This window comes from Helianthus annuus, chromosome 15, assembly GCF_002127325.2.
Source record: "Helianthus annuus cultivar XRQ/B chromosome 15, HanXRQr2.0-SUNRISE, whole genome shotgun sequence".
Taxonomy (NCBI): domain Eukaryota; kingdom Viridiplantae; phylum Streptophyta; class Magnoliopsida; order Asterales; family Asteraceae; genus Helianthus; species Helianthus annuus.
In genome coordinates this window covers 153232955-153258077 of record NC_035447.2, presented here as the reverse complement: position 1 = coordinate 153258077, position 25123 = coordinate 153232955, and positions in this window count along the sequence as shown.

Here is a 25123-nt window from a genome sequence, read left to right as displayed (position 1 = left end):
CAGTTTACCCAATCCTTTTTCTCTCTTACTGGCATCTGCTATATCCAGGCTATGCCCATGATCTGGAGGGTGTTATACACCCTTGAGAGGATCATTGAACAAGAGGGGATTGACCTTGGTATGGCGGAGCTGGCTGAGATGTATGATCTTACCACTTTCAGATCCCATCGCTATTTGTTTAAGCGAAAAGCTGGGGAGGATCACCCTGTCTTCAAAGTTACCAAGAACGATACAAACTGGAAGCGACGGTTCTTTTTTGTTAGGAGAGATACCATCCCTGATTGGAAGGATCTGCCCAAAGAGTGGGCTACTCATGGTAGGATAGAGGATCCTGGAAGGATCACCATAAAACCTGTTCCTTAGGATGAGGATCACTGATATTCTGTTATTTTTTATGCAGCTATCTCCATCTCTCATCTGAAGTTGACACCTGCTGTAAAAGAGAGACTTTTGGCCTTTAAGAAGCTTCTCATTTAGAAAGTAATTCTATGTAGGATTTTCAGGTTTAATTAGAATACTTATCTTATTTTGGTTGTGCAGGTGCTGGAAAATCTTCTAAGTCTGCCTCAAAGTTTGGCATCGATGATCTGACCAACGTGAAATCCTCAAGGAAGAAGAATCCTGCTAGCCCAAGCGCTTCAGCCCCTAAAGCACCTATTAGGGGTAAAGGAAAGAAGAGAAAGGCCTCTGAGGATTTACAAGGTCTGCCCCTGCTCCGCCAACAGTTCCTGGACTACTTCAATGAGGTAAGGATCACTGCCCCTGTTTGTCATCCTAACAGTTTTGAGGATCACTTGTTTATGATGTTGGGCCTTGTTTTCCTTGCAGAAATTTGCTGAAATAGAGACTTATGTTGGCCACGTCGAGGATCAAGACCGCCAAATCGCTGACCTCCAACAAATGGGTGTGCTGAAGGATCTCAAGATTGCTGATCTTGAGAAGGAGCTCCGGGCTACCAAGGATGATGCTGCCAAAATGCTGATCAACTTTGATTATGAGAAGCATGATATCACCCAGGAAGCCAAGGTTTCTGCTGCAATAACCATGTATAAGATCCAGTTGCAGATGGCTGCGGAAGCTCAGGATCCTGCCTTCGACAAAAGCACATGGGACGTGGAGGGCTGGAAGGCGAGGCTGGCAGAGTAGGAGGATGATGAAGAGGCTGAGGAGGTCCCGATGCTTGAGGGTGGTGATGTTGGCAAGGATCAGGGTGGAGAGGCAAGTGGAGCTGGTGGTGATGGTGCAGCGAAGGCTTGAGCTGCAGGATTGGGCGATGAAGGAAACTTCTAGACATAGCCGGAGCCCAATTTTTTTTTGTGTTTGTTGATGTTTTTAAACAATTATGGTCTGTAACTTCGAACAATAGGTTTAGGGTTGAGGATCCAGGATCCTTCAGACAATAGGTAGGATTACACATGGTGGAGGGATCCTCTGTTTGGGGGATGAAGCCATTGTGATCCTGCCGCCTTTTATTCACCTGCATGCTATGACCGCACAAACAATGGACACCCTTTGCCAACCCATGTGGACGGGCCACGTTTTGCTGGTAGAAACGTGGGTTGGCAATTTTGACAACTTTGAAGGGTTTCGAACCTTTGTTAATAAAATAACTCTAATCTTTTTGGCTTATCACGTGTTGTTATCCTTTTAATTTCCAGTTGTTTTAGTACATATTTGTTTGAGTAAGAAAAGTTAGGCAAGTTATGTTTAAGAAATTTAGGATGTGATCCTGGATCAAATATCCTATAATCGAAAATTTTCAAAGTAGTTTATTTTAAGGATCATAGGTTCAGTTGTCAAAGTCTAAGGGTTATTCAAACAATTAATGAATGAAATTGAAAATAGTTGAGGATCATACCTGAGGATCCAAGTTAGGATCCTAACCTTTAATCAGGATAACCATAACTGAAACTTTAATGGATAATAAGGATTAAGGATCCTTAATTTGTTTAACTTTGAAAACCTGAAAAGTAGAACATAACTTGGGACTAAGCCAATATAAAAGATAAGTTAGTAACTGGGGACAAGCCCAAAGGATAACTGAGGACAAGCCCAAAGGATCATTGGGGACAAGCCCGAAGGATAACTGGGGACAAGCCCAAGGATCGTATGTAAACTGGAGTATGGCCCTTACTGGCGACTATCCAAACTTAGTGACATGAAAATGCCAAAACCTTAGCTAACGTGAAAACGTTACAAACCTTAGGAACGGATGTATGGTACGTCTACCATTATACGTAGGATCCTAGGTATAGCCAGTACGATGAGGTTATCAGCCCCTAAAGCGGGTACTGGTCCCAAAGACGTGAACTATACCAGGATCATCGTGCGCTACAGGCGAAAACTGGGGACAAGCCCAAGGATCTGAGTTGCTTCTGAAGATTGTTGACATTATGCTAAGGATACCTGGACTTATCAGAACTCAAAATCTCGTGAGAGAAGGATGAAGGATACATGATCCTTATCCTTAAATAAGAAGATATGTAAATAAGAGTTCGAGCTTAGGACACTACCAGAGTAAGGATCATTGATCCTTCAGGGATCCTTGAAGGATACCTCCAATGTAAGGATCACTCGTGCCAGAAGGATCCTGCTTCACATGAAATATTTCTTTAAGTGAACAGCATTCCAGGCTCTTGGTAACAAATTTCCTTCCATGGTTAGCAATCTATATGCCCCCTTTCCTGCTTCGGCTTCAATCAAGTAAGGACCTTCCCATTTTGGTGCCAATTTCCCATCAGCAGGATTGATGGTATTTTGGAATGCTTTTCTCAATACCATATCCCCAACTTGGAATTTCCTTATCCTGACATTTTTGTTGTAAGCACCAGCCATTCTTTGTTGGTAGCTAGCCATCCTTATCCTAGCCAGATCCCTGATTTCTTCAATAGTATCCAAGTCTTGAGCTAGGTTTGCATCATTCTCCTCAGGATCACGGGTACTTGTTCTAGCAGTTGGAACCACCATTTCTGATGGGATCACTGATTCTGCCCCAAACACCAAAGAGAAGGGTGTTTGACCAGTAGCATTCTTGGGAGTTGTCCTATCAGCCCAAAGCACATAAGGCAATTCCTCTGCCCATTTCCCCTTCTTGGATCCAAGTTTCTTCTTCAGATTGTTGATGATGAGCTTGTTGGATGATTCTGCTTGGCCATTGGCTTGTGGGTGGACTGGTGTTGATGTTATCATCTTAATCCCCCAACTGTCACAAAAGTTAGTAGTCCTGCTCCCAATAAATTGGGAACCATTATCACATACAATTTCAGAAGGAATGCCAAATCTAGTTATAATGTTTCTCTTAATAAAGGATATAACTTCCTTTTCTCTGACTTGGGCAAAAGCTTCAGCCTCTATCCACTTGGAGAAGTAGTCAGTCATGGCAAGCATGAATACTTTTCCACCAGGTGCCTTAGGGAGCTTGCCAACTATATCCATTCCCCATCTCAGGAATGGCCAAGAGGATGGTATAGGATGTAGAAATTCTGCCGGCTGATGAAGGATATTGCTGTGTCTTTGACAAGGATCACACTTCTTAGCATACTCCACAGCATCCCTTTTCATAGTTGGCCAGTAGTATCCTGTCCTTAAGATCCTTGAGAACAATGCCCTGCCCCCAGTGTGGTTTCCACAATCTCCTTCATGGAAGTCTTTTAACACTTCTTGAACTTCAGGATCCTCGATACATCTTAAATATGGTCCTGCAAGAGATCGCTTATATAGCACATTATTTAAGATTGTGAATTGAGATACCTTAATCCTGAAAGCCCTAGGATTTTCTCCCATAGGAATCTCCCCGTGTTGTAAGTATCTCATGATTGGTGAGATCCATGATCCTGAATAAGATTGAGTATCCTCACTAGGGATCATTACAGTATCCTCTTCTATTTCCATGGCCAACTGATTTTCAATAGCAGGAGCCAGGATATGGATGATGGGGATACTTATATCCTCTGGGATCTTCAAAGATGATCCTAGATTGGCCAATGCATCAGCTTCTGTATTTTCCTCCCATGGTACCTGTGTTAAACTGAAAGAAACAAAGGAGAGTGCCAATTCTTTGACTATCTCTAAATATTTGGTTAGTTTTTCGCCTTTAACAGCATAGGATCCATTAAAGTGATTAGTGATTAACAATGAGTCCACGTATACCTCAAGATACCTGATTCCCATATGTTTAGCAATTTGCAAACCAGCGATTAAGGCTTCATATTCAGCCTCATTATTAGTGGCTTGGAACTCACAGGCTATGGAGTGGGGTATTATGTCCCCCTGTGGCGATTTTAGTAGTATCCCGAGCCCCGTGCCTTTGACATTTGAGGATCCGTCAGTATGTAGTATCCAAGGATCCTTAGTTTCATTTAGCTGCTGGACTTCCAATTCTGCTTCCTTCTGTAAATCACTACTAAAATCAGCCACAAAGTCTGCTAATGCTTGGGATTTGATGGCTGTTCTGGGCTCATATCTTATATCATGGGCACTAAGCTTTACTGCCCACTTAGCCATTCTTCCGGACATCTCTGGTTTCCTGAGGACATTCTTAATTGGGAAATTAGTTCTAACAACAATAACATGGGTTTCAAAATAATGTCTTAGTTTAGTAGATGCCATAATCAGTGCAAGAATAAGTTTTTCAAGGTGTGAGTACCTGGATTCAGCATCAAGTAAACTCTTACTTACATAATAGACAGGATATTGTGTACCTTCATGATCCTTAACAAGGACTGCACTTACTGCTTTTGAGGATACCGCAAGGTATAAGGATAACACATCTCCTTTTTCTGGTTTCATCAATGCTGGGGCTGAGGACATGTATTCTTTTAGGGCTTGTAAAGCATTCTCATGCTTTTCAGTCCATTCGAATTTCTTATTCTTTCTTAGGATATCATAGAATTCTTTACACTTTTCTGAGGATTTGGATATGAATCTGTTTAGAGCTGCTATCCTGCCTGTTAGCCTTTGCACATCCTTAGCGTTGGCAGGGGATTTGATATTTACCAATGCTTTGATTTGTTCCGGGCTTGCTTCAATGCCCCTCTGGGTTACCATATATCCTAAGAATTTACCTGCTTTAACACCAAAGTGACATTTTGAAGGATTAAGCTTCATGTTATAATTATCAAGGATATCAAATGCTTCCTCCAAGTCCCTTAGGTGATCCTCAGCTTTTTTGGATTTCACCACCATATCGTCTATGTACACTTCCATAGTTTGTCTAATTTGATTTTTGAACATCATATTCACCAGCCTTTGATATGTTGCACCTGCATTTCTTAATCCAAAAGGCATAGCAATATAACAATATAAACCGGTTGGGGTCATAAAAGCCGTATCCTCTTGGTCAGATGGTTCCATCTGAATTTGTTGGAATCCAGATGATCCATCCATAAAGGTTAACAGTTCATGACCCGCCGTTGCATCCACCATGGAGTCAATGTGGGGTAAGGGGAAAGGATCCTTGGGACATGCCTTATTCAAATCAGTGAAATCGACACATACCCTCCACTTTCCATTTTTCTTTTGAACAACAACCACATTGGCCAGCCATTTTGGATACTTTACCTCTCTAATCATACCTGCTCGAAGTAATCTTTCTACTTCTTCCTGGATAATGGCATTTCTTTCCGGTGCAAACTTCCTCCTTTTTTGATGGATTGGTTTGATTGACCTGTCAATGCCAAGTTTATGAGTGATAATATCCTTAGATATACCTGTCATATCCTCATGTTTCCATGCAAAGGTAGACTTTCTTCTTTTGAGGAAGGATACTATGTCTTCTTTCATCTTGCCAAGGATCCCTGATCCGATATAGATTTTTGATTCAGGATCATTAGGATCCAAAAGGATTTCGTCCACATCCTGTTCTCTCGCCTCCAAGACATTCCTTGGAGGATACTGTAATTGCTATTGCTCCCTTGGCTTCGAGGCTGGTTTCATTGACGAGGTGTAACAATCCTTAGCCTCCTGTTGATCACTATCGATCTTGATTATTCCCCATGGGCTAGGGAGCTTCACACATTGATGGTAGGTGGATGGGACCGCCTTCATATCGTGTATCCAGGGCCTGCCAAGGATAACATTACAACAAGACAAACAGTCAATAACACAAAATTTTTGATAATTATGTAATCCTTCCACATAGATTGGGAGTTTGATGTCCCCCAGGGTTTTCTTAGTTTCGCCCCAAAATCCTACAAGCACGGAGGATCTTGGAGTGATATCTGATTCAGGGATACCCATCTTCTTCAGAACATCAAGTTGGATAATATTTACTGAGCTTCCTCCGTCAATAAGGATCCTGCGGACAAAATGGTTAGAAATAAAAAGAGTAATAACTAAACTATCATGATGAGGATCCTGGATGTTAATTCTATCATCCTCATCAAAGGTTATGATTTTTCCTTCCGAGACACTCGATGTTCGAATAGGTCTTTCTCCGTTATCCATTTTAGCTTCCTTTGCATGCCTTTTAGCTGCTGAGAAGGATGTACCACAGATGTCTGATCCTCCAGAAATAAAGTTGATTACTTGTGCATCTGCCGGAGGAGCTGGAGCTTTCTCAGGGATCCTCTCAGGATCCTGAGTCCTTTGCTTTTTTCTTCCCAACAACTCTTTTAGATGCCCCTTGCTTAGTAGATATCCAATTTCCTTTCTTAACGCGATGCATTCTTCGGTTAAATGCCCAAAATCCTCGTGGTATGCACACCACTTCGATTTGTCTTTAGTTCCGGCTGATTTGTCATTTTTTCTAGGCCATCTGGCTTTTTCTCCTAGATTCTGCATTGCAAGGATTAGTTCATGGTTATCAACGGAAAAACAGTATTCAGAAATTGGAGGATAATCTTCATCATCCTCTTCTTGGTCAACAGCATGCACGTTCTGGTTGTCAGTTCTGTTATAGGATTTGAATCTGTTGCTCTTGAAAGAGGATCCTTGCTTTTCTTGTTTTGAGGATCCTACTTGTCTTTCCTGGATCCTTTTGTCATCCTCTAGCCGGATGAACCTGAGTGCACGAGTTCTTACTTCATCTAGGTTCCTGCATGGTGTCATAACAAGATCATCATAGAACAATGAATCCCTAAGCAATCCCATTTTGAAGGCCTCAACAGCTGTGGCCATATCCAAGTTGTGAATGTCCAAGGATTCTTTACTAAATTTGGTTATATAATCCCTTAATGATTCATTATGACCTTGAGTTATCCTATATAAATCACTAGTCAATCTTTCAAATTTTCTGCTACAAGAAAATTGATTATTGAATAAATTAACTAAATTAGCAAATGAAGTAATAGAGTAAGGGGGAAGACTTAGCAGCCATTTAAGAGCTGATCCAGTAAGAGTGGATCCAAATCCTTTGCATAGGCATGCTTCCTTTAACTTTTCTGGAATTGGATTGATTTCCATCCTCTCCCTGTATTGTGCTATGTGTTCCTCAGGATCCGTTGTACCATCATACAGCTTCATAGTAGGGATATGGAATCTTTTGGGCATCTCAGCATCACAAATCGGTGGTGCAAAACGAGATACCTTATGGCTTCCATCTGCAATCTCCGGGATAGGTTTGACTACCGCTGGAACACTTGATATCATATCCTTCAGTTTTTGTAGTTCTCTGGCCATAGCATGATTGATACCTGTATCCTGCATGAATCCATGGTTAGTGGTAAGAGAATTATTAAAAGTGTTACCTCCCATCGGGCTCAAGTTAGGAACATTGGATGTGAATCCATATTGCTGGGATTCTGGGATGATGGATGGACCAGTGGAAGCAATGGTCTGCATCGGAATAAAATCTCCTTGATGGACATCTAGACTTCCTGTTTGCAAATTCTTCAAGGATCCTGGTATCTGAAGGGATCCTTGAACCTGGGATGATCCTGGAACGAAGGAGGATCCTTGAACCTAGGATGATCCTGGAACAAATGAGGATCCTTGAACCTGGGATGATCCTAGAACAAAGGAGGATCCTTGAACCTGGGATGATCCTGGAACGAAGGAGGATCCTAAGCTCATGAAGGATCCCATATGCTGAGTGTAGGATCCTGCCGGTTGGAAATATGATCCTGATGCCTGAGTCATTGCTGCTGGGCCGAAATGCACTCCTCTTAATCCACCCATATGTTGAATGTCTAGGGCCTCTGATGGCTGAGAAGTAATCATCGGAGTATCAAAATTCAAAGATTTGGGCATTAGTGGGGAATGATCCTCTGCCGTTTTCTTTTGCCTTTTGAGATCTCCGATTTCCTTGAGGATCCTGTCATTAGTTTCATCCTGCTGCTGCATACGATCCCTCATCTGCAAAATCAAAGTAAATATATCACTAGTACTGGGAACAGAAGAAGTTAGAGCAAAAGATGATGGTTTAGAGGAGATAGGAGTTGGTCTCTTCTCAGCATTTTTCTGAGATCCATCTGGTGGTGGAGGCAAAGGTGGAATGCCATTAGATGAATTGACTGCAGACATTGCTGTGGAAGTATTCTTCAACGATGAAGCCATGCAACACTTCCAGAATGATCACCAATAGAAAAATTTCTTTATGAATGAAGCACCAATTGCCCCACGGTGGGCGCCAAACTGTTTTGGTCAAAAATCACTTAAAGATAATGCAACCGAACTTTATGTAAACGGGGAATGATGCTTGGTATGATGAACAAGTGAAGGATCACTTAAATGTAAAATGCACAAGTGACACAAGGATTTATATGAGGAAAAAGCCCTTGATCAATGAATGATCTCCGGCATAAAAAACCTCGGGTGATGGAAACTACCGATCACCAAACTTCAATATATCAAATAATGGTTACAACTTCGGATGGTAACGAGCTAAGTACAAGGATCACTATAGTATCGTGTGTCAAAGCGTGTGAGAAGTGTGTTGTGTCTTCCGAATGTGGAAGAGTGCTACTTATACAAGTGTGTGTGGTCGTATTTTAGGTAAATAACCTAACTATTAGCTCGTTACCCCTTCAAGAATAGAAGTAAATTTAGCCTAAATTATCGCCCTTGAATTGTGCTGAGTTTCCATATTTGCCATAACGTCCATCTTTGATTATGCATGTGCAAAATTAGCGTGACAGATTCCTTGTTTACGTTGCTAAGACCGGATCCAACTCGTAATTCCTGCAAGATAATATTAAGTCCAAAGAGAACAGTCGTTAGTATGAGGATCCTTGGAATGATCCGTGATCCTGATCCTGGAGCTCCTTTGAGGATCACTATCTGCCAAAGAAACAAGGATCACCTGTTAGGATCACATGTTAGGATCATAGGTCATAAAAATCCAGCCCTAACACCTTCAATATTCAAAATCAAGATAACCAAAAGACAAACCTTAGTAAGAGATAAGGATCAGGGATCCCTAGCTATTTAACTTCGAAAACCTGAAACAGAATACAACTTGGGACTAAGCCAATATAAGAGAAAAGTTAGTGATAGTGGACAAGCCCAACAATTCTGGGGACAAGCCCAATATACTGGGGACAAGCCCAAAAGATAACTGGGGACAAGCCCAAAGGATGACTGGGGACAAGTCCAAAGGATAACTGGGGACAAGCCCAAAGGATAACTGGGGACAAGCCCAAAGGATCTTGTGTAAACTGGAGTATGGCCCTCACTGGCGATTATCCTAACTTAGTGACATGAAAATGCCAAAACCTTAGCTAACGTGAAAACGTTAGAAACCTTAGGAACGGATGTATGGTACATCTACCATTATACGTAGGATCCCGGATACAGCAAGTACAATGAAATTGTCAGCCCCTAAAGCGGGTACCGGTCCCATTACCATGAACTGTACCAGGATCATCATGCGCTACTGGCGAAACTGGGGACATGCCCAAATAACTGGGTTCAAGCCCAAATAACTGGGGTCAAGCCCAAATAACTGGAGACTTCTGTGAATACTCAATCCGTTGTTAAGGATACCCAAACCTTCTGCAAAACTCAGAATCAAGTGAAAAGAGGATAAAGGATCCAAGATCCTTATCCTTGTATACAGGATAATTAAAGAATTAAATAGTTTGAGATTGGATCATTACCAAAATGAGGATCCTCCATCCCGTAAGGATCCTTTAAGGATACTTAACAGCTAAGGATCATGGATCCTTATCACATGAAGTATTTCTTCAAGTGGACAGCATTCCAAGCTCTTGGCAGCAAATCACCTTCCATTGTTAGCAATCGATATGCCCCCTTTCCTGCTTCAGCTTCAATTGTCACACCCCCAAAATCCACATGCGGAGTTCCACCGCTTGGAGGCGTGACTGACCAGGATCTTAGCCATCAATCACATTGAACTCATAGGTAATTGAAAATAAAACTTTCATTAATTAGCAGTAAGTGTTACAATAGTTCACAGTTTACAGCGGAAGCAATATTCATTTATTAAGAGTTTATAAACCACATGTACAAGTCCATAGCCCCGTGTTGCGTTTCCATGTAACTCGACCCATGACCACTCCAGCTTTCCAGATAGCAAGTTCCAATGATGTGCACCTGAAAGCCTGCGAGGCATGTAACAACGAGTCAACAACAAAGTTGAGCGAGTTCACAGTTGGATGTTCGTTTTAAGTAGTTTTCGAAAACGTAGTTTGTCTTCAGTGGCTTACTTGCCGTGGGGGTTTCCCATAGTTGAAGATATGATTAACCAGTTTACCCTGTTTCCCAAACGTATCCATAGATGGTGGGGGTTTCCCACGTGGGATACCAGTTTACTCTGTTTCCCAAACCTTTTTACGATATTTAGCGGGGGCTTCCCATGTTGCATGTTACTAGACTATTTGTATCTATAGGTGTCCTTCCCAATCCGAGGACAGTGATAAGTATGAGGTTACGTAGGTTTTACGTAAGTGCCCTTCCCAATCCGAGGACAGTGGTACGTAGCGAGTACGTAGGTTTAGCGCTGGTGTCCTTCCCAAACCGAGGACAGTAGTACGTAGGTTTTACGTAGGTTTTACGTAGGTTTTAACACTGGTGTCCTTCCCAATCCGAGGACAATGGTACGTAGGTTTTACGTAGGTTTTAACACTTGTGTCCTTCCCAAACCAAGGACAATGGTACGTAGGTTTTTAACACTGGTGTCCTTCCCAATCCGAGGAAGGTGGTAAGTACTCTAGTAGTGATGAAAATACGAGTAGTCATTCAATCCCATTCCCAACCCACCGGGAATCCCATGCCTTGGAGAGGGTGTGAACTCACCTCGGTTTGCTCGGTAGGTTAATCTACTCGATCACAATTATTTCAATCGAAGCCTATAGCAATTATACACACATGTATACATAATCAGTTTATGTTCACATTGTTCACGATTAAGCTTATAGTCACAATGTGTATTTAAAACAATAATCGCGTAGCAGTTGTATAATTCTATCAACCAAAGTTCATATGTATACTTTTCACCAGTACTCAATGGTTAAGTGTGCTACACAGACAACTCTTGTTTCCTCTGTCATACTTAATCGTTATAGTCATGCATTTACTTAGGGTTCAATTAGCTAGAAGATCATTCACATTACAACCACTGTTTGCTGTGCACACATGACGAAACATCCAAGTGTTTCGTCGTCATCCAAGTGACGAAGCTCCCGAACGTTTCGTCGAGGATACTAGTGACGAAACGCTCAAGTGTTTCGTCGTCAGTATGGGTGACGAAACTCCCAGACGATTCGTCGAGGACTAGGTTTTGTTCAGAACTTGGTTTCGTCGAGAACATTCTCAGACGGTTATAGTGCATCAACAACCCTAATTAGCAGTTCATCATCATCACCAATGGTTAGCATGTATACATTACTCTATTCTAATCATCGAGCATCGAATCATTACAGACATATCATATCAAGAATGTAGTTAACACGTTTAGATCGGATTACAAGCAATCATCGATACATCACCATAACGCCAAACTCATTTGTACAATTTTTATCGAATAACCATTATCAACATCACTCTAATGTTCATACAACTCTAGCCATCCCTTAAACAAATAACAACCGGTAACATAAATCATCAATACTGATCAGTAGACTTAGCGGAAACGATTACCAATATCAGACCTAGTCTAACATATTAGCAACAGAATATTAACCCTAAATCACCAATGTAACATCACTCAATCCATCCGTTTTCGTCTCACATACAGTTATCAAAAATCAATTAGGATGAACAAACCATTATCATCATCATGATATTCATAATATCCACTAATCAAGAAACTAAAATGAGATCATACAACCCTAACCCCATGATTTTCATTTACGACGAGAAATACTTACACACACATCATAGCAAATAAGGCGAATCGGGTTTTCATGACTAACCGGTAGTGAGAGGGAACACAAAGGAACTTCCAGAGAATGGTATCAGCTGTCGCATACAAGGGGGAGAGTTCTAGGGTTTAGCTTACGTAACTGCTCACAAGGATTGCTTATATAGTTAAGGGATTGGGCCACAAACTAACTAGGCCGAGACCCTGGCCGACGAAACAAAGCTTCGATGAAACACTATGGTTTCGTCGAATATGGTTATGGCGAAACTGTTCTATGTTTCGTCGAATGGCTTAAGGTTGTACGGGTTGTTTTGTTATAACTTTGACACGTATATTGTCACACCCCCAAAATCCACCTGCGGAGTAATCACCGCTTGGGAGCGTGACTGACCAGGACCAAGCCACCAATCATATTGAACATGCATATAGTATTAAGTAAGATAAAAGAAAACCATCCGTTCAATACCAAAGGTGTTCAAAACATGTTATTGTTTTAAAGTGTAGCGGAAGCATAGTAATAATCCAACAATAGTAAATAGTTCAAATGTTATAATAGTTCAGCATAGAAACCACGAATCCTTGTCCACAACGACCCGCTTCTCCAGTGCAAGCTCCAAGTACCTAACGATCTGCAAGGCATGTAACAGAATGGTCAACAAACTAGTTGAGCGAGTTCACAGTAAGTAAATGTGTAACAGTAAATAACAGGTGGCTCTACAGGGCCGATAGTAAGTTGTGCTGGTGGGGGCTTCCCATGTTAAGTGACCACTAGACTGTTCGTATTATTATCCCTGTTCTTCGTCCGAGAACAGAAGTGTGTATAAAGTGTGCGTAGGTTTTACGCACGTATCCTTCGTAACCTGAGGATAGAAGTAAGTAATGCGTACACGTAGGTTTTACGTGCGTATCCTTCGTAACCGAGGATAGAATGGCATGTGAACCCGTAGGTGTTATCCCAACCTACGTAACCGTCCTGACATCCGAGGACATGATAGGTGACAGTCTAGTAAAGCATATGTACGTTCCTTTCAATAATAACCTTTAACCCATTCCCACAACCCGGGAATCCCATGCCTTAGTAGGAGTGTGAACTCACCTTGGTTTGCTCGGTATGCTAGGTTATGCACTCACAAGTAATTAATCACGTCCTAGTGTATGCACGTATAACAAATCAGTTCATGTTCGCAATGATTCGCATGCAATACAATGTTCACGTAACAGTCAGTTTGTACGTCGGCGCAACACGTACCATTTCCTAGTTACTCATCAGCTAGTGCACACAATTACAAATGTAAACATTCATCATCAAGCATGGCATGTCAAATAGTTCATGTATACATTCCATCCTTCGAAGGATGTTTATAATTGCTACTATCCTTCGATCCACTGCTAACTTTCGACACATCAGTGATCTTACAAGTTTTCACAGTTATCTTTCGGACTAGTTGGTATGTTTCGTACCATCAGTCATCTTTCGACCTAAGGTATCTTTCGGTCAACTTAATTATGTTTCGGTCATATCTATCCTTCGGTCAATGCTATGTTTCGACTACAAGCATCTTTCGACACTACCTATGTTTCGACAAACAGTATCTTTCGATCAATCAACAGTTACGTTTTCACAATCAGTTACGTTTTCACAGGAACAGCAACCCTAATCATCTATACAGCCGTCATCATCATCATTACCAAATCATCAGAATCATTTAGCACATCTAATCATAACGCAATCATCCAGAAATCATTGTCTAGCATGAACCTAGTTTAAACGTATCACGAAACCGGTTAACGCACATTAACACATCATCAAACCCTATGTGAAATCTATATCGATATTCAATCGTATTCAAAATCATAATATTCAGGCATGTATCAGTTCAGGTTACATCAACAATCAAGAACACACTACACGTGAACACATACGCATATAAACGAACGATCGAATCAAATAGATTTTACTAACCGAAATGAGGGTTTGGTCGCAAGGGTCTCCTGTGGTTACTAGCTTGCCGTCACAGTTTGGAGAGCTCTAGGGTTGGGAATATGATAGAAAATGACAGCCGGTACATGTTGATACGTATTTATACGTATTACAGAAATGGGCCAAGCCCATTGGAAGGACTGGGCCGAAACATATCGAAGGATATGTTTCGTGCTCGAAGGATATGTTTCGGGGTCGAAGGTTATCCTTCGTGGTCCTTCGAATCCTTCGAACTACATGTCATCCTTCGAGGGCTAGGTTAAAGTTAATATTATAATAATAACAATTCTAATATTATTTTCTATCACCACAAATAGTAACATATAGGCAAAACGACAATATATTCTATTAACACACAACTCGTATAATTCAAGTCCACAATCCAACAGCTAAACAGTCAAAGTCAAAGTCAACGCGCAATAAATGCGAAAGTGAAAGTCAAACACTCGAGTTGTCACATTATCCCCAACTTAAAAGAAATTTCGTCCCGAAATTTGGTACGCACTTACTGAGGAAGCTAGGTATCGTTCACTGGTTTTCCTGGGGTGTCACATCATCCCCCCGTTGATTTGGAATTTCGTCCCGAAATTCAGTAGTAGTAGCTTCAGTCTCAGAAGTGGATACATTGGTTTCGAATAGCTGGGGGTACTTTTCTTTCATCTGGTCTTCGCGTTCCCATGTATACTCCGGGCCACGCTGGGAGTTCCAACGAACTCGAACAAGAGGGATTCTCTTGTGTTTGAGGACCTTAACATCCCGGTCCGTGATTTCAACTGGTTCCTCGACGAACTGCAACCGCTCGTCGATAGTGAGTTCCTTAAAAGGAACTATAAGGGTCTCATCTGACAGGCACTTCTTCAGATTTGACACGTGAAATACATTGTGAACTGCACCGAGTTCAGGAGGTAGGTTTAATCTGTAGGCTACCTTGCCAATCTTTTCTAAGATTTCGAATGGTCCGACGTACCGCGGATTCAGCTTGCCTCTTTTACCAAAACGAACCACACCCTTCCAGGGTGAAACTTTCAATAAAACCCGGTCCCCGACCTCAAATTCCAATGGCTTTCTACGCTTGTCCGCGTAGGCTTTCTGACGATCGCGTGCTGCCGCCATGCGTTGCCGTATCTGTGCAATCTTTTCTGTGGCGTCCACTACAATATCTGGACCCGTAATCTGGCTATCCCCCACCTCTGCCCAACAGAGAGGTGACCGGCATTTACGTCCGTACAATGCCTCGAATGGAGCGGCTTGAATGCTGGTATGGTAACTGTTATTGTATGAAAACTCCACTAAAGGGAGGTGCTTTTCCCCGCCGTTGCCGAAATCGATAACACACGCTCGAAGCATGTCTTCAAGGGTTTGGATAGTTCGCTCAGACTGCCCATCTGTCTGAGGATGATATGCTGTGCTCATGTCTAATCGTGAGCCGAAAGATTTGTGCATCGCTTGCCAAAGCTCTGACGTGAATCGTGCATCGCGATCCGAAATAATAGAGGTGGGCACTCCGTGCCTCGAAACAACTTCTTTCATGTAGATGTCTGCTAGGGTAGAAAACTTATCCTTTTCTTTGATAGCCAAGAAGTGAGCAGACTTTGTGAGTCGATCAACGACCACCCAGATAGTGTCATTCCCACGCTGGGATCTAGGTAGGCCAGTAACAAAATCCATGGAAATTTGCTCCCATTTCCATTGTGGTATTTCTGGTTGCTGAAGTAGGCCTGATGGTTTCTGGTACTCGATTTTAACCCTTGCACAAGTTAAACACTTGCCGACGTAAGTTGCGATAAGAGCTTTCATGTTTGGCCACCAATAAGTTGTTCTGATATCGTGGTACATCTTATCCGACCCTGGATGTACCGAGTAGCGAGACTTGTGCGCTTCATCCATCACAAGTTCGCGTAAACCGCCATACAGTGGGACCCAAATACGCCCCGTTACATAGTAGGCGCCGTCTTCCTTTTGTTCCATTTGTTGCCTTGTACCGCGCAAGGCTTCAGCCTTGACGTTTTCGGGTTTTAGTGCTTCTATCTGAGCTGCTCGTATCTGTGCAGGAAGACTGGACTGAATGGTAAGCTGTAGCGCTCGCACGCGCTTAGGTAGAGAGTCTTTCCGACTGAGGGCATCAGCCACAACATTGGCCTTGCCTGGATGATACTTGATGGCGCATTCGTAGTCGTTCAGAAGTTCAACCCATCTTCGTTGACGCATATTCAAATCCTTTTGCTTAAGAATATGCTCGAGACTCCTGTGATCGGTGTAAATCGTGCACCTGGTACCGTACAGGTAGTGTCGCCATATCTTAAGTGCGAAAACAACAGCTCCCAGCTCTAAATCGTGCGTCGTGTAGTTCCGTTCATGAACCTTGAGTTGCCGAGAGGCGTATGCGATCACTTTATCCCGTTGCATCAATACACAACCAAGCCCTTGTATCGATGCGTCACAATAAACCACGAAGTCATCCGTGCCCTCGGGCAGTGAGAGAATAGGCGCGCTGCAAAGCCTATCCTTTAAGTACTGAAAAGCGGTCTCCTGTATATTACCCCATCTGTAAACGACACCTTTCTGTGTAAGCATAGTGAGTGGTTGCGCGATCTTGGAGAAGTCTTTAATAAATCGCCTGTAGTAACCCGCCAAACCCAAGAATTGGCGTATTTCTGTCGGTGTACGCGGTGCTGGCCAGTTTCTGATCGAATCAACCTTGGATGGATCGACATGAATCCCATCCTTGTTTACCACATGGCCTAAGAAGTGGACTTCACGAAGCCAGAAGTCGCATTTTGAAAACTTTGCGTACAGTTGCTCGTTTCGAAGAAGTTCCAAGATAACGCGTAAGTGCTGCTCGTGCTCCTCCTGACTCTTGGAGTAAATCAAAATGTCGTCGATGAAAACGATGACGAACTTGTCGAGATACGGTTTGCACACCCTGTTCATAAGATCCATGAAGACTGCAGGTGCGTTTGTAAGCCCGAATGGCATGACCAGAAACTCGTAGTGACCATAACGAGTTCTGAAAGCAGTTTTGGAGACGTCCTCATCCCGGACTCTCAGTTGATGATACCCTGACCTTAAATCGATCTTGGAATAGTAACACGACCCTTGCAACTGGTCGAATAAGTCATCTATGCGTGGAAGAGGATAACGGTTCTTCACCGTCACCTTGTTGAGTTCACGGTAGTCGATGCACATCCTGAACGTACCGTCTTTCTTCTTCACAAATAACACTGGAGCTCCCCAAGGCGAAGAGCTTGGACGAATAAAGCCCTTTTCCAAGAGCTCTTGCAGCTGCTTCGACAGTTCTTCCAGTTCGGTTGGAGCTAAACGATATGGTGCGCGGGCTATTGGCGCTGCTCCAGGTGCCAATTCGATCTGAAACTCGACTTGACGATGAGGCGGTAAGCCTGGTAAATCTTCAGGAAACACCTGAGGGAAGTCACGTACAACTGGGATATCCTCCAGCTTCTTTTCCTTTGCTGATGCATCAGTAACGAGAGCCAGAATGGCAGTATGCCCCTTTCGTAAACATTTCTGCGCCTTCAAGTAAGAGATGATGCCAACCACAGCACCACTCTTGTCGCCCTGAACTTCGAGAGGTTCTTGACTGGAGCGAGGAATACGAATAACTTTTTCCTTGCATAAGATCTCTGCGTGATGTTGAGATAACCAATCCATGCCGATGACGACGTCGAAGCTACCCAAGACTATGGGTATAAGATCAATCGTGAAAGTCTGACCCGCTAGAACAATGCTACAACCCTTGACTACCTGTGTGGCTTCTACACTTTTACCATTGGCTAGTTCTACGACGTGTTTGGTGTCTAGGGGTGTTGGTGTACGTTTTAATAATTTACCCATTTTCAGTGACATATAACTTGTATCAGCACCCGAATCAAATAAGACAGTAACATAAATATCGTCGAGAAGAAACTTACCCATAACCACATTGGGATCATTCACTGCATCTCCTCGACCCAACACAAATGCTCGACCACGAGCTTCATTGCCGTTGTTGTTGTTGTTGTTGCCCCCATTATTGTTGTTATGGTTCCCGTTGCCCTGATGGTTGTTGTTGCGGTTCTGGTTCAACTGTGGGCAATCGCGTTTGAAGTGACCTTCAGCCCCACACTTATAACACCCCCTGTTGCCCTGTTGCTGATTCTGCTGATTCTGTGGAGCTGGTTGCTGAGGCTGCTGATTCTGATTTGCAGGGCGAGCGCTTCTACAATCTTTGGCCTCGTGACCCATCTTTAAACACCTTTGACAACGGCCCTTATTGCACTGGCCGCTGTGATGCCTGTTGCAGTTGTTACACTTTGGAAGGTTTCCTCGATACCCTCCCTGTCTGTGGCTGCTCGATGAGTGCTGACTGGGACTTTGGTAACTATCCGTCTTTCGCTGCTGAGACTGTGACTGTACCGATGCTGATCCCTTGCTAGAATCCCCCTCCCATTTTCTCTTACTTTCGCTGGGAGTAGCAAGTGTAGTAGTAGCAGTAGCGGTAGCACTGATACGCTTTGGCAGTTTGCCCTGGTCTACTGCCTGATCTGTGATGCGATGAGCGAGACGCTGGATTTCCTGGATGTTGTTGAGGTTAGCCGAGGTAACGTGGCTCTGAATCTCTGACGCGAGCCCCTTGAGATACAACTCAATTCGCTTGTATGGAGGGTCCACCATAGTTGGACATAACACAGCCAACTCATTCGATCTTTTGGTGTAAGCTTCGATTTCCGAACCAACCATTTTCAAGTTATACAACTCGTCCTCCAACTTGTGAATGTCTTCTCTAGTGCAGTATTCCCTCTTGATCAGTTCTTTGAATTCATTCCAGGGTGTGGCGTTAGCAGCTGCCAACCCTAAGATCTGCACTTGTGCGTTCCACCAAGTGAGCGCAATCCCTTCAAGTGTGCCAGTGGCGAACTTCACCCTGCGAGCCTCAGGGCATTCACACATTTCGAAAACCGACTCGAGCTTTTCAAACCAGTGGAGGAGTCCAACTGCCCCCTCCGTGCCACTGAACGAGCTAGGACGACAGTCCATAAAATTCTTGAATGTGCACCCAGGTTGTTGCTGAGCGGGTTGACCTATTGTGTACGAACAGGGCAAAGTTAAGTACAAGAATTAATGTAGGATCTAAAGATCCTAGTGTCTATATTGCAGGGTGTACTACCTGCTTGGGCGGCTGCAACTGCCGCAGCAACGAGAGCCTCTAGCTGGGCTTGAGTCATGGTAATTCGTGCGGCCATTGATCTTCACATCAAAGGCAACATAAGTGAGAAAGGTTCGCGAATAGTGCGATGACAGAAGAGTGTAAGCACATAAGTATTCTCATGCAATGTCAAGTTGTGAGCAAGTAATGTAAGCATACTACGAGCAAAGTTCTATGCAAATTCTAGCATGTAGGCAATAAACATAAACCTTATTACCTAGGGAGTTGAGTCTTGCACGTGGAGCGAAGCGTCGTTGTGGATCGTTGAGAGCACTGTTCTGGTTATAGTCTGGTTTTAATAAAAACGTTTTCCCATATTAAAACCAAGTTCTCTATAACCAATGGCTCTGATACCAATCTGTCACACCCCCAAAATCCACCTGCGGAGTAATCACCGCTTGGGAGCGTGACTGACCAGGACCAAGCCACCAATCATATTGAACATGCATATAGTATTAAGTAAGATAAAAGAAAACCATCCGTTCAATACCAAAGGTGTTCAAAACATGTTATTGTTTTAAAGTGTAGCGGAAGCATAGTAATAATCCAACAATAGTAAATAGTTCAAATGTTATAATAGTTCAGCATAGAAACCACGAATCCTTGTCCACAACGACCCGCTTCTCCAGTGCAAGCTCCAAGTACCTAACGATCTGCAAGGCATGTAACAGAATGGTCAACAAACTAGTTGAGCGAGTTCACAGTAAGTAAATGTGTAACAGTAAATAACAGGTGGCTCTACAGGGCCGATAGTAAGTTGTGCTGGTGGGGGCTTCCCATGTTAAGTGACCACTAGACTGTTCGTATTATTATCCCTGTTCTTCGTCCGAGAACAGAAGTGTGTATAAAGTGTGCGTAGGTTTTACGCACGTATCCTTCGTAACCTGAGGATAGAAGTAAGTAATGCGTACACGTAGGTTTTACGTGCGTATCCTTCGTAACCGAGGATAGAATGGCATGTGAACCCGTAGGTGTTATCCCAACCTACGTAACCGTCCTGACATCCGAGGACATGATAGGTGACAGTCTAGTAAAGCATATGTACGTTCCTTTCAATAATAACCTTTAACCCATTCCCACAACCCGGGAATCCCATGCCTTAGTAGGAGTGTGAACTCACCTTGGTTTGCTCGGTATGCTAGGTTATGCACTCACAAGTAATTAATCACGTCCTAGTGTATGCACGTATAACAAATCAGTTCATGTTCGCAATGATTCGCATGCAATACAATGTTCACGTAACAGTCAGTTTGTACGTCGGCGCAACACGTACCATTTCCTAGTTACTCATCAGCTAGTGCACACAATTACAAATGTAAACATTCATCATCAAGCATGGCATGTCAAATAGTTCATGTATACATTCCATCCTTCGAAGGATGTTTATAATTGCTACTATCCTTCGATCCACTGCTAACTTTCGACACATCAGTGATCTTACAAGTTTTCACAGTTATCTTTCGGACTAGTTGGTATGTTTCGTACCATCAGTCATCTTTCGACCTAAGGTATCTTTCGGTCAACTTAATTATGTTTCGGTCATATCTATCCTTCGGTCAATGCTATGTTTCGACTACAAGCATCTTTCGACACTACCTATGTTTCGACAAACAGTATCTTTCGATCAATCAACAGTTACGTTTTCACAATCAGTTACGTTTTCACAGGAACAGCAACCCTAATCATCTATACAGCCGTCATCATCATCATTACCAAATCATCAGAATCATTTAGCACATCTAATCATAACGCAATCATCCAGAAATCATTGTCTAGCATGAACCTAGTTTAAACGTATCACGAAACCGGTTAACGCACATTAACACATCATCAAACCCTATGTGAAATCTATATCGATATTCAATCGTATTCAAAATCATAATATTCAGGCATGTATCAGTTCAGGTTACATCAACAATCAAGAACACACTACACGTGAACACATACGCATATAAACGAACGATCGAATCAAATAGATTTTACTAACCGAAATGAGGGTTTGGTCGCAAGGGTCTCCTGTGGTTACTAGCTTGCCGTCACAGTTTGGAGAGCTCTAGGGTTGGGAATATGATAGAAAATGACAGCCGGTACATGTTGATACGTATTTATACGTATTACAGAAATGGGCCAAGCCCATTGGAAGGACTGGGCCGAAACATATCGAAGGATATGTTTCGTGCTCGAAGGATATGTTTCGGGGTCGAAGGTTATCCTTCGTGGTCCTTCGAATCCTTCGAACTACATGTCATCCTTCGAGGGCTAGGTTAAAGTTAATATTATAATAATAACAATTCTAATATTATTTTCTATCACCACAAATAGTAACATATAGGCAAAACGACAATATATTCTATTAACACACAACTCGTATAATTCAAGTCCACAATCCAACAGCTAAACAGTCAAAGTCAAAGTCAACGCGCAATAAATGCGAAAGTGAAAGTCAAACACTCGAGTTGTCACATTATCCCCAACTTAAAAGAAATTTCGTCCCGAAATTTGGTACGCACTTACTGAGGAAGCTAGGTATCGTTCACTGGTTTTCCTGGGGTGTCACATATATAATTGTAACAATTAAACCAAACAATTAAACCATCCAATAATCAATTATTGACCAATCAATTTAAACAATCTGATAACCATTTAGTGAGGGTGCACATATTACAACGTAACGGATTGTGGAAAAACACAGCTATGAAACAAGTAACGTGTCTAGTAAAGACTTTGAAAACTCGGGTTGTCACATCATCCCCAACTTGAAAGAAATTTCGTCCCGAAATTTAGCACACGTGGTTACTGAGGAAGCTAGTTGTGGTGCGTTGTTTCCTAGTTTTCTTGGGGTGTCACATCATCCACCCCGTTGGTTTGGAATTTCATCCCGAAATTCCGCAGTAGCTTCAACCTCAGTAGTGGTTTCATTGTTCTCGAATAATGGGGATATGCGAGTTTCATTTGGTTTTCTCGTTTTCAGGTAACCTCTGGGTCATGACGGGAGTTCCAACGAACTTGCACAATAGGTATCCTGGTGCGTTTGAGAATCTTGTCCTCCCGGTCCCAAATTTCCACGGATTCTTCGGTAAATTGCAACTGACCGTCGATGGTGAGCTCCTTGGAAGGAATTGTGAGGGTCACATCTGACAGACACTTTTTCAGATTTGAAATGTGGAATACATTGTGAACTCCACTGAGTTCTGCGGGTAGGTTCAGTTTGTAGGCCACCCTGCCTATTTTCTCCATGGTTTCGAAAGGTTCAACACATCGCGGTTTGAGTTTTTGCCTCGAATGTCAAAGTGAAGTACACCTTCCCAAGGTGAGATGTTAGGTAGTACTCGATCCCCAACTTGGGACTCGAGTGGTTTCTTGTGCTAAACAGCGTAGCTTTTCTGGCGATCACGAACTGTCGCCATTCGTTGTTATATCGGAGCAATCTCCTCCACTGTGTGAATGATGAGTTCTAGGCCGGCGAGTTGGCCGTTTCCGACCTCTGCCCAACAAAGAGATGATTGGTACCTCCGTCCGTAAAATGCCTCAAACGGAGCAGCCTGAATGCTGATGTGGTAACTTGTTGTTATTCGAAAGCTCCACAAAAGGGGAGGTGTTTTTCCCAGCTGCTTCCGAAGTCGATTACACATGCATGAAGCATGTCTTCAAAAGTTTGGATGGTGCGTTCAGTCTGCCCATCCGTCTGTGGGTGATATACTGTGCTCATGACTAACTTAAGCCAAAGGATTTATGCACCGCTTGCCACGAATCAGATGCAAGTTGTGGTTTGCGGTTAGAGGTAATGAAGGTTGGCACCCCATGCCTAGCAACCATTTCCTTTAAGTAGGTGACTGTAAGTGTAGAAACTTATTCGTTTCGTTGATGGCTAGAAAGTGTGCTGGTTGTGCAAGACAATCAATGAGTATCCAGGTAATGTTGTTTCCGTTTCGCGTTGTAAGTAGACTTCCGACCAAGTCCATGGCAGTTCGTTTTTATTTCCGTGTGAGTGTTGCTGGTTGCTGATGCTACACCTTGACTATTCACAAGTCGATTCATCAGAACCCAGGCGGCTAGAATGTCGAAGCTGGTGCTTGCTCAACACGGGTTCCCTACAGTTGCTGAGTAATGCGACCCGTATTCGTTTCAGGAAGTAGCGTGTATCGTCCGACTGGTCAAAGGTTGCTTCTCCATGCCCCACATGGGTTCAACATTGAAAAATTCCTCTTCCCTCAGTTCTCCAGTCTGAACAGAGCGAGTCTGGTAAGTTAGAGTCGATAGTGAGCTGCAGGGCTCGTGTACGTTCAGGTTTCGCAGTCGCATTCATCTAGAAGTTCCATCCAGTGGGAATGTTGCATGCTTTAGCTTTTTCAAATATCGGTACTTGGGAGGCCCTTGCGATCGGTCTAAATAATGCATCGGGTACCGTCCAAGTAATGCCTCCATCTAAAATCCTAAGGCCACGGTTTTCACCGCCAGTTGTGTGTCGTGCAGTTACTCTTTGTAGCTCCATCACGTAAGTCATCATTCCCTCGTGTTGCGTTGGTGTGTAACTGGGACTTTGGTTCGGGCCATCATGGTATACCACTATATCACCCGTACCCTCGGGTAAAACGATGCTCAGAGCATTGCAGTGTCGGGATTCGAAAGCTGAGATGACGTCCTCCGGTACTGTCTTCCACGAACGCAGCACCCTGCTGTGCTAGAGAGATTTAAGCTGCGTGACTTTCGCAAATCTTGTGATTTATCTAGGATAGCATCAAGTAAGACTAAGAAGTTGTTGTATCCACGAAGGATGTTGTTGGTGTCGATCAGTTCCATCCAAGACGGATCTCAGCGAGATCCACGTGCATTTCCACTTTGCTGATTATATAACCAAAAGGTACTTCTCTAATCCAGAGATTACATTTAACAAGACCTTAAGTAGAGTGGCTCCTCCCTCAGAAGCCCTAAAATAAGACACCAATGTCATCCATGGCGTTCCTTCCTCCTGGTCAGGATTCAGAATGTTGTCAACAAATGCGGTCGATTCATGTGATTCCTTGAAGCTGCTGGTGTGTTGGTTAGCTCAATGGTCATGGTGTATAACGTTGGAATGGTTGCATCACCTTTGACATACTGTTCTAAAGGCATTCTCCCCTTAGATTTCAATCTGACCATAGCCTGTTCACCATCGAGTTTTCGAATGGAAACTTGTTCCTCGCAACTGTTCGGCAGGTTGTCCATATGTTGTCGAGGCAAACTGTTCTTGACTGTTACCTTGTTGAGTTCTCAATAATCGGTACACATACGGAAAGGATTCTCTTCACAGGTATAGCGAGGGCTCCTTAGAGCGAAAACTAGATCCGATGAAACTCAAGTCCACTAATTCCTGAAGTTGATTAGGCGGTTCCAGCAACCTTCCTGGTGTAAGATAATAAGATGTACTAGTAACAAGGGCTACTTCTGGCATGATATGGATCTGATATTCCACCTGACGATGTGTAGATAAACCTGACGGTTCTTCTGATAACACTTAGGGGGGGGGGGAATCACGAATAATTGGTGGATCCTCGATCCTCCTTTCCTTAGCCTTGACATCAGTATCGAATGTTAACATTGCGGGGTAATCCTTCCGTAGACGCTCCTGGCCTTTCTTGATGAAACGATGCTAACCGTTGTGCCACCCTGGCGCGTTAGAACATATAACAGTCCTCCACGA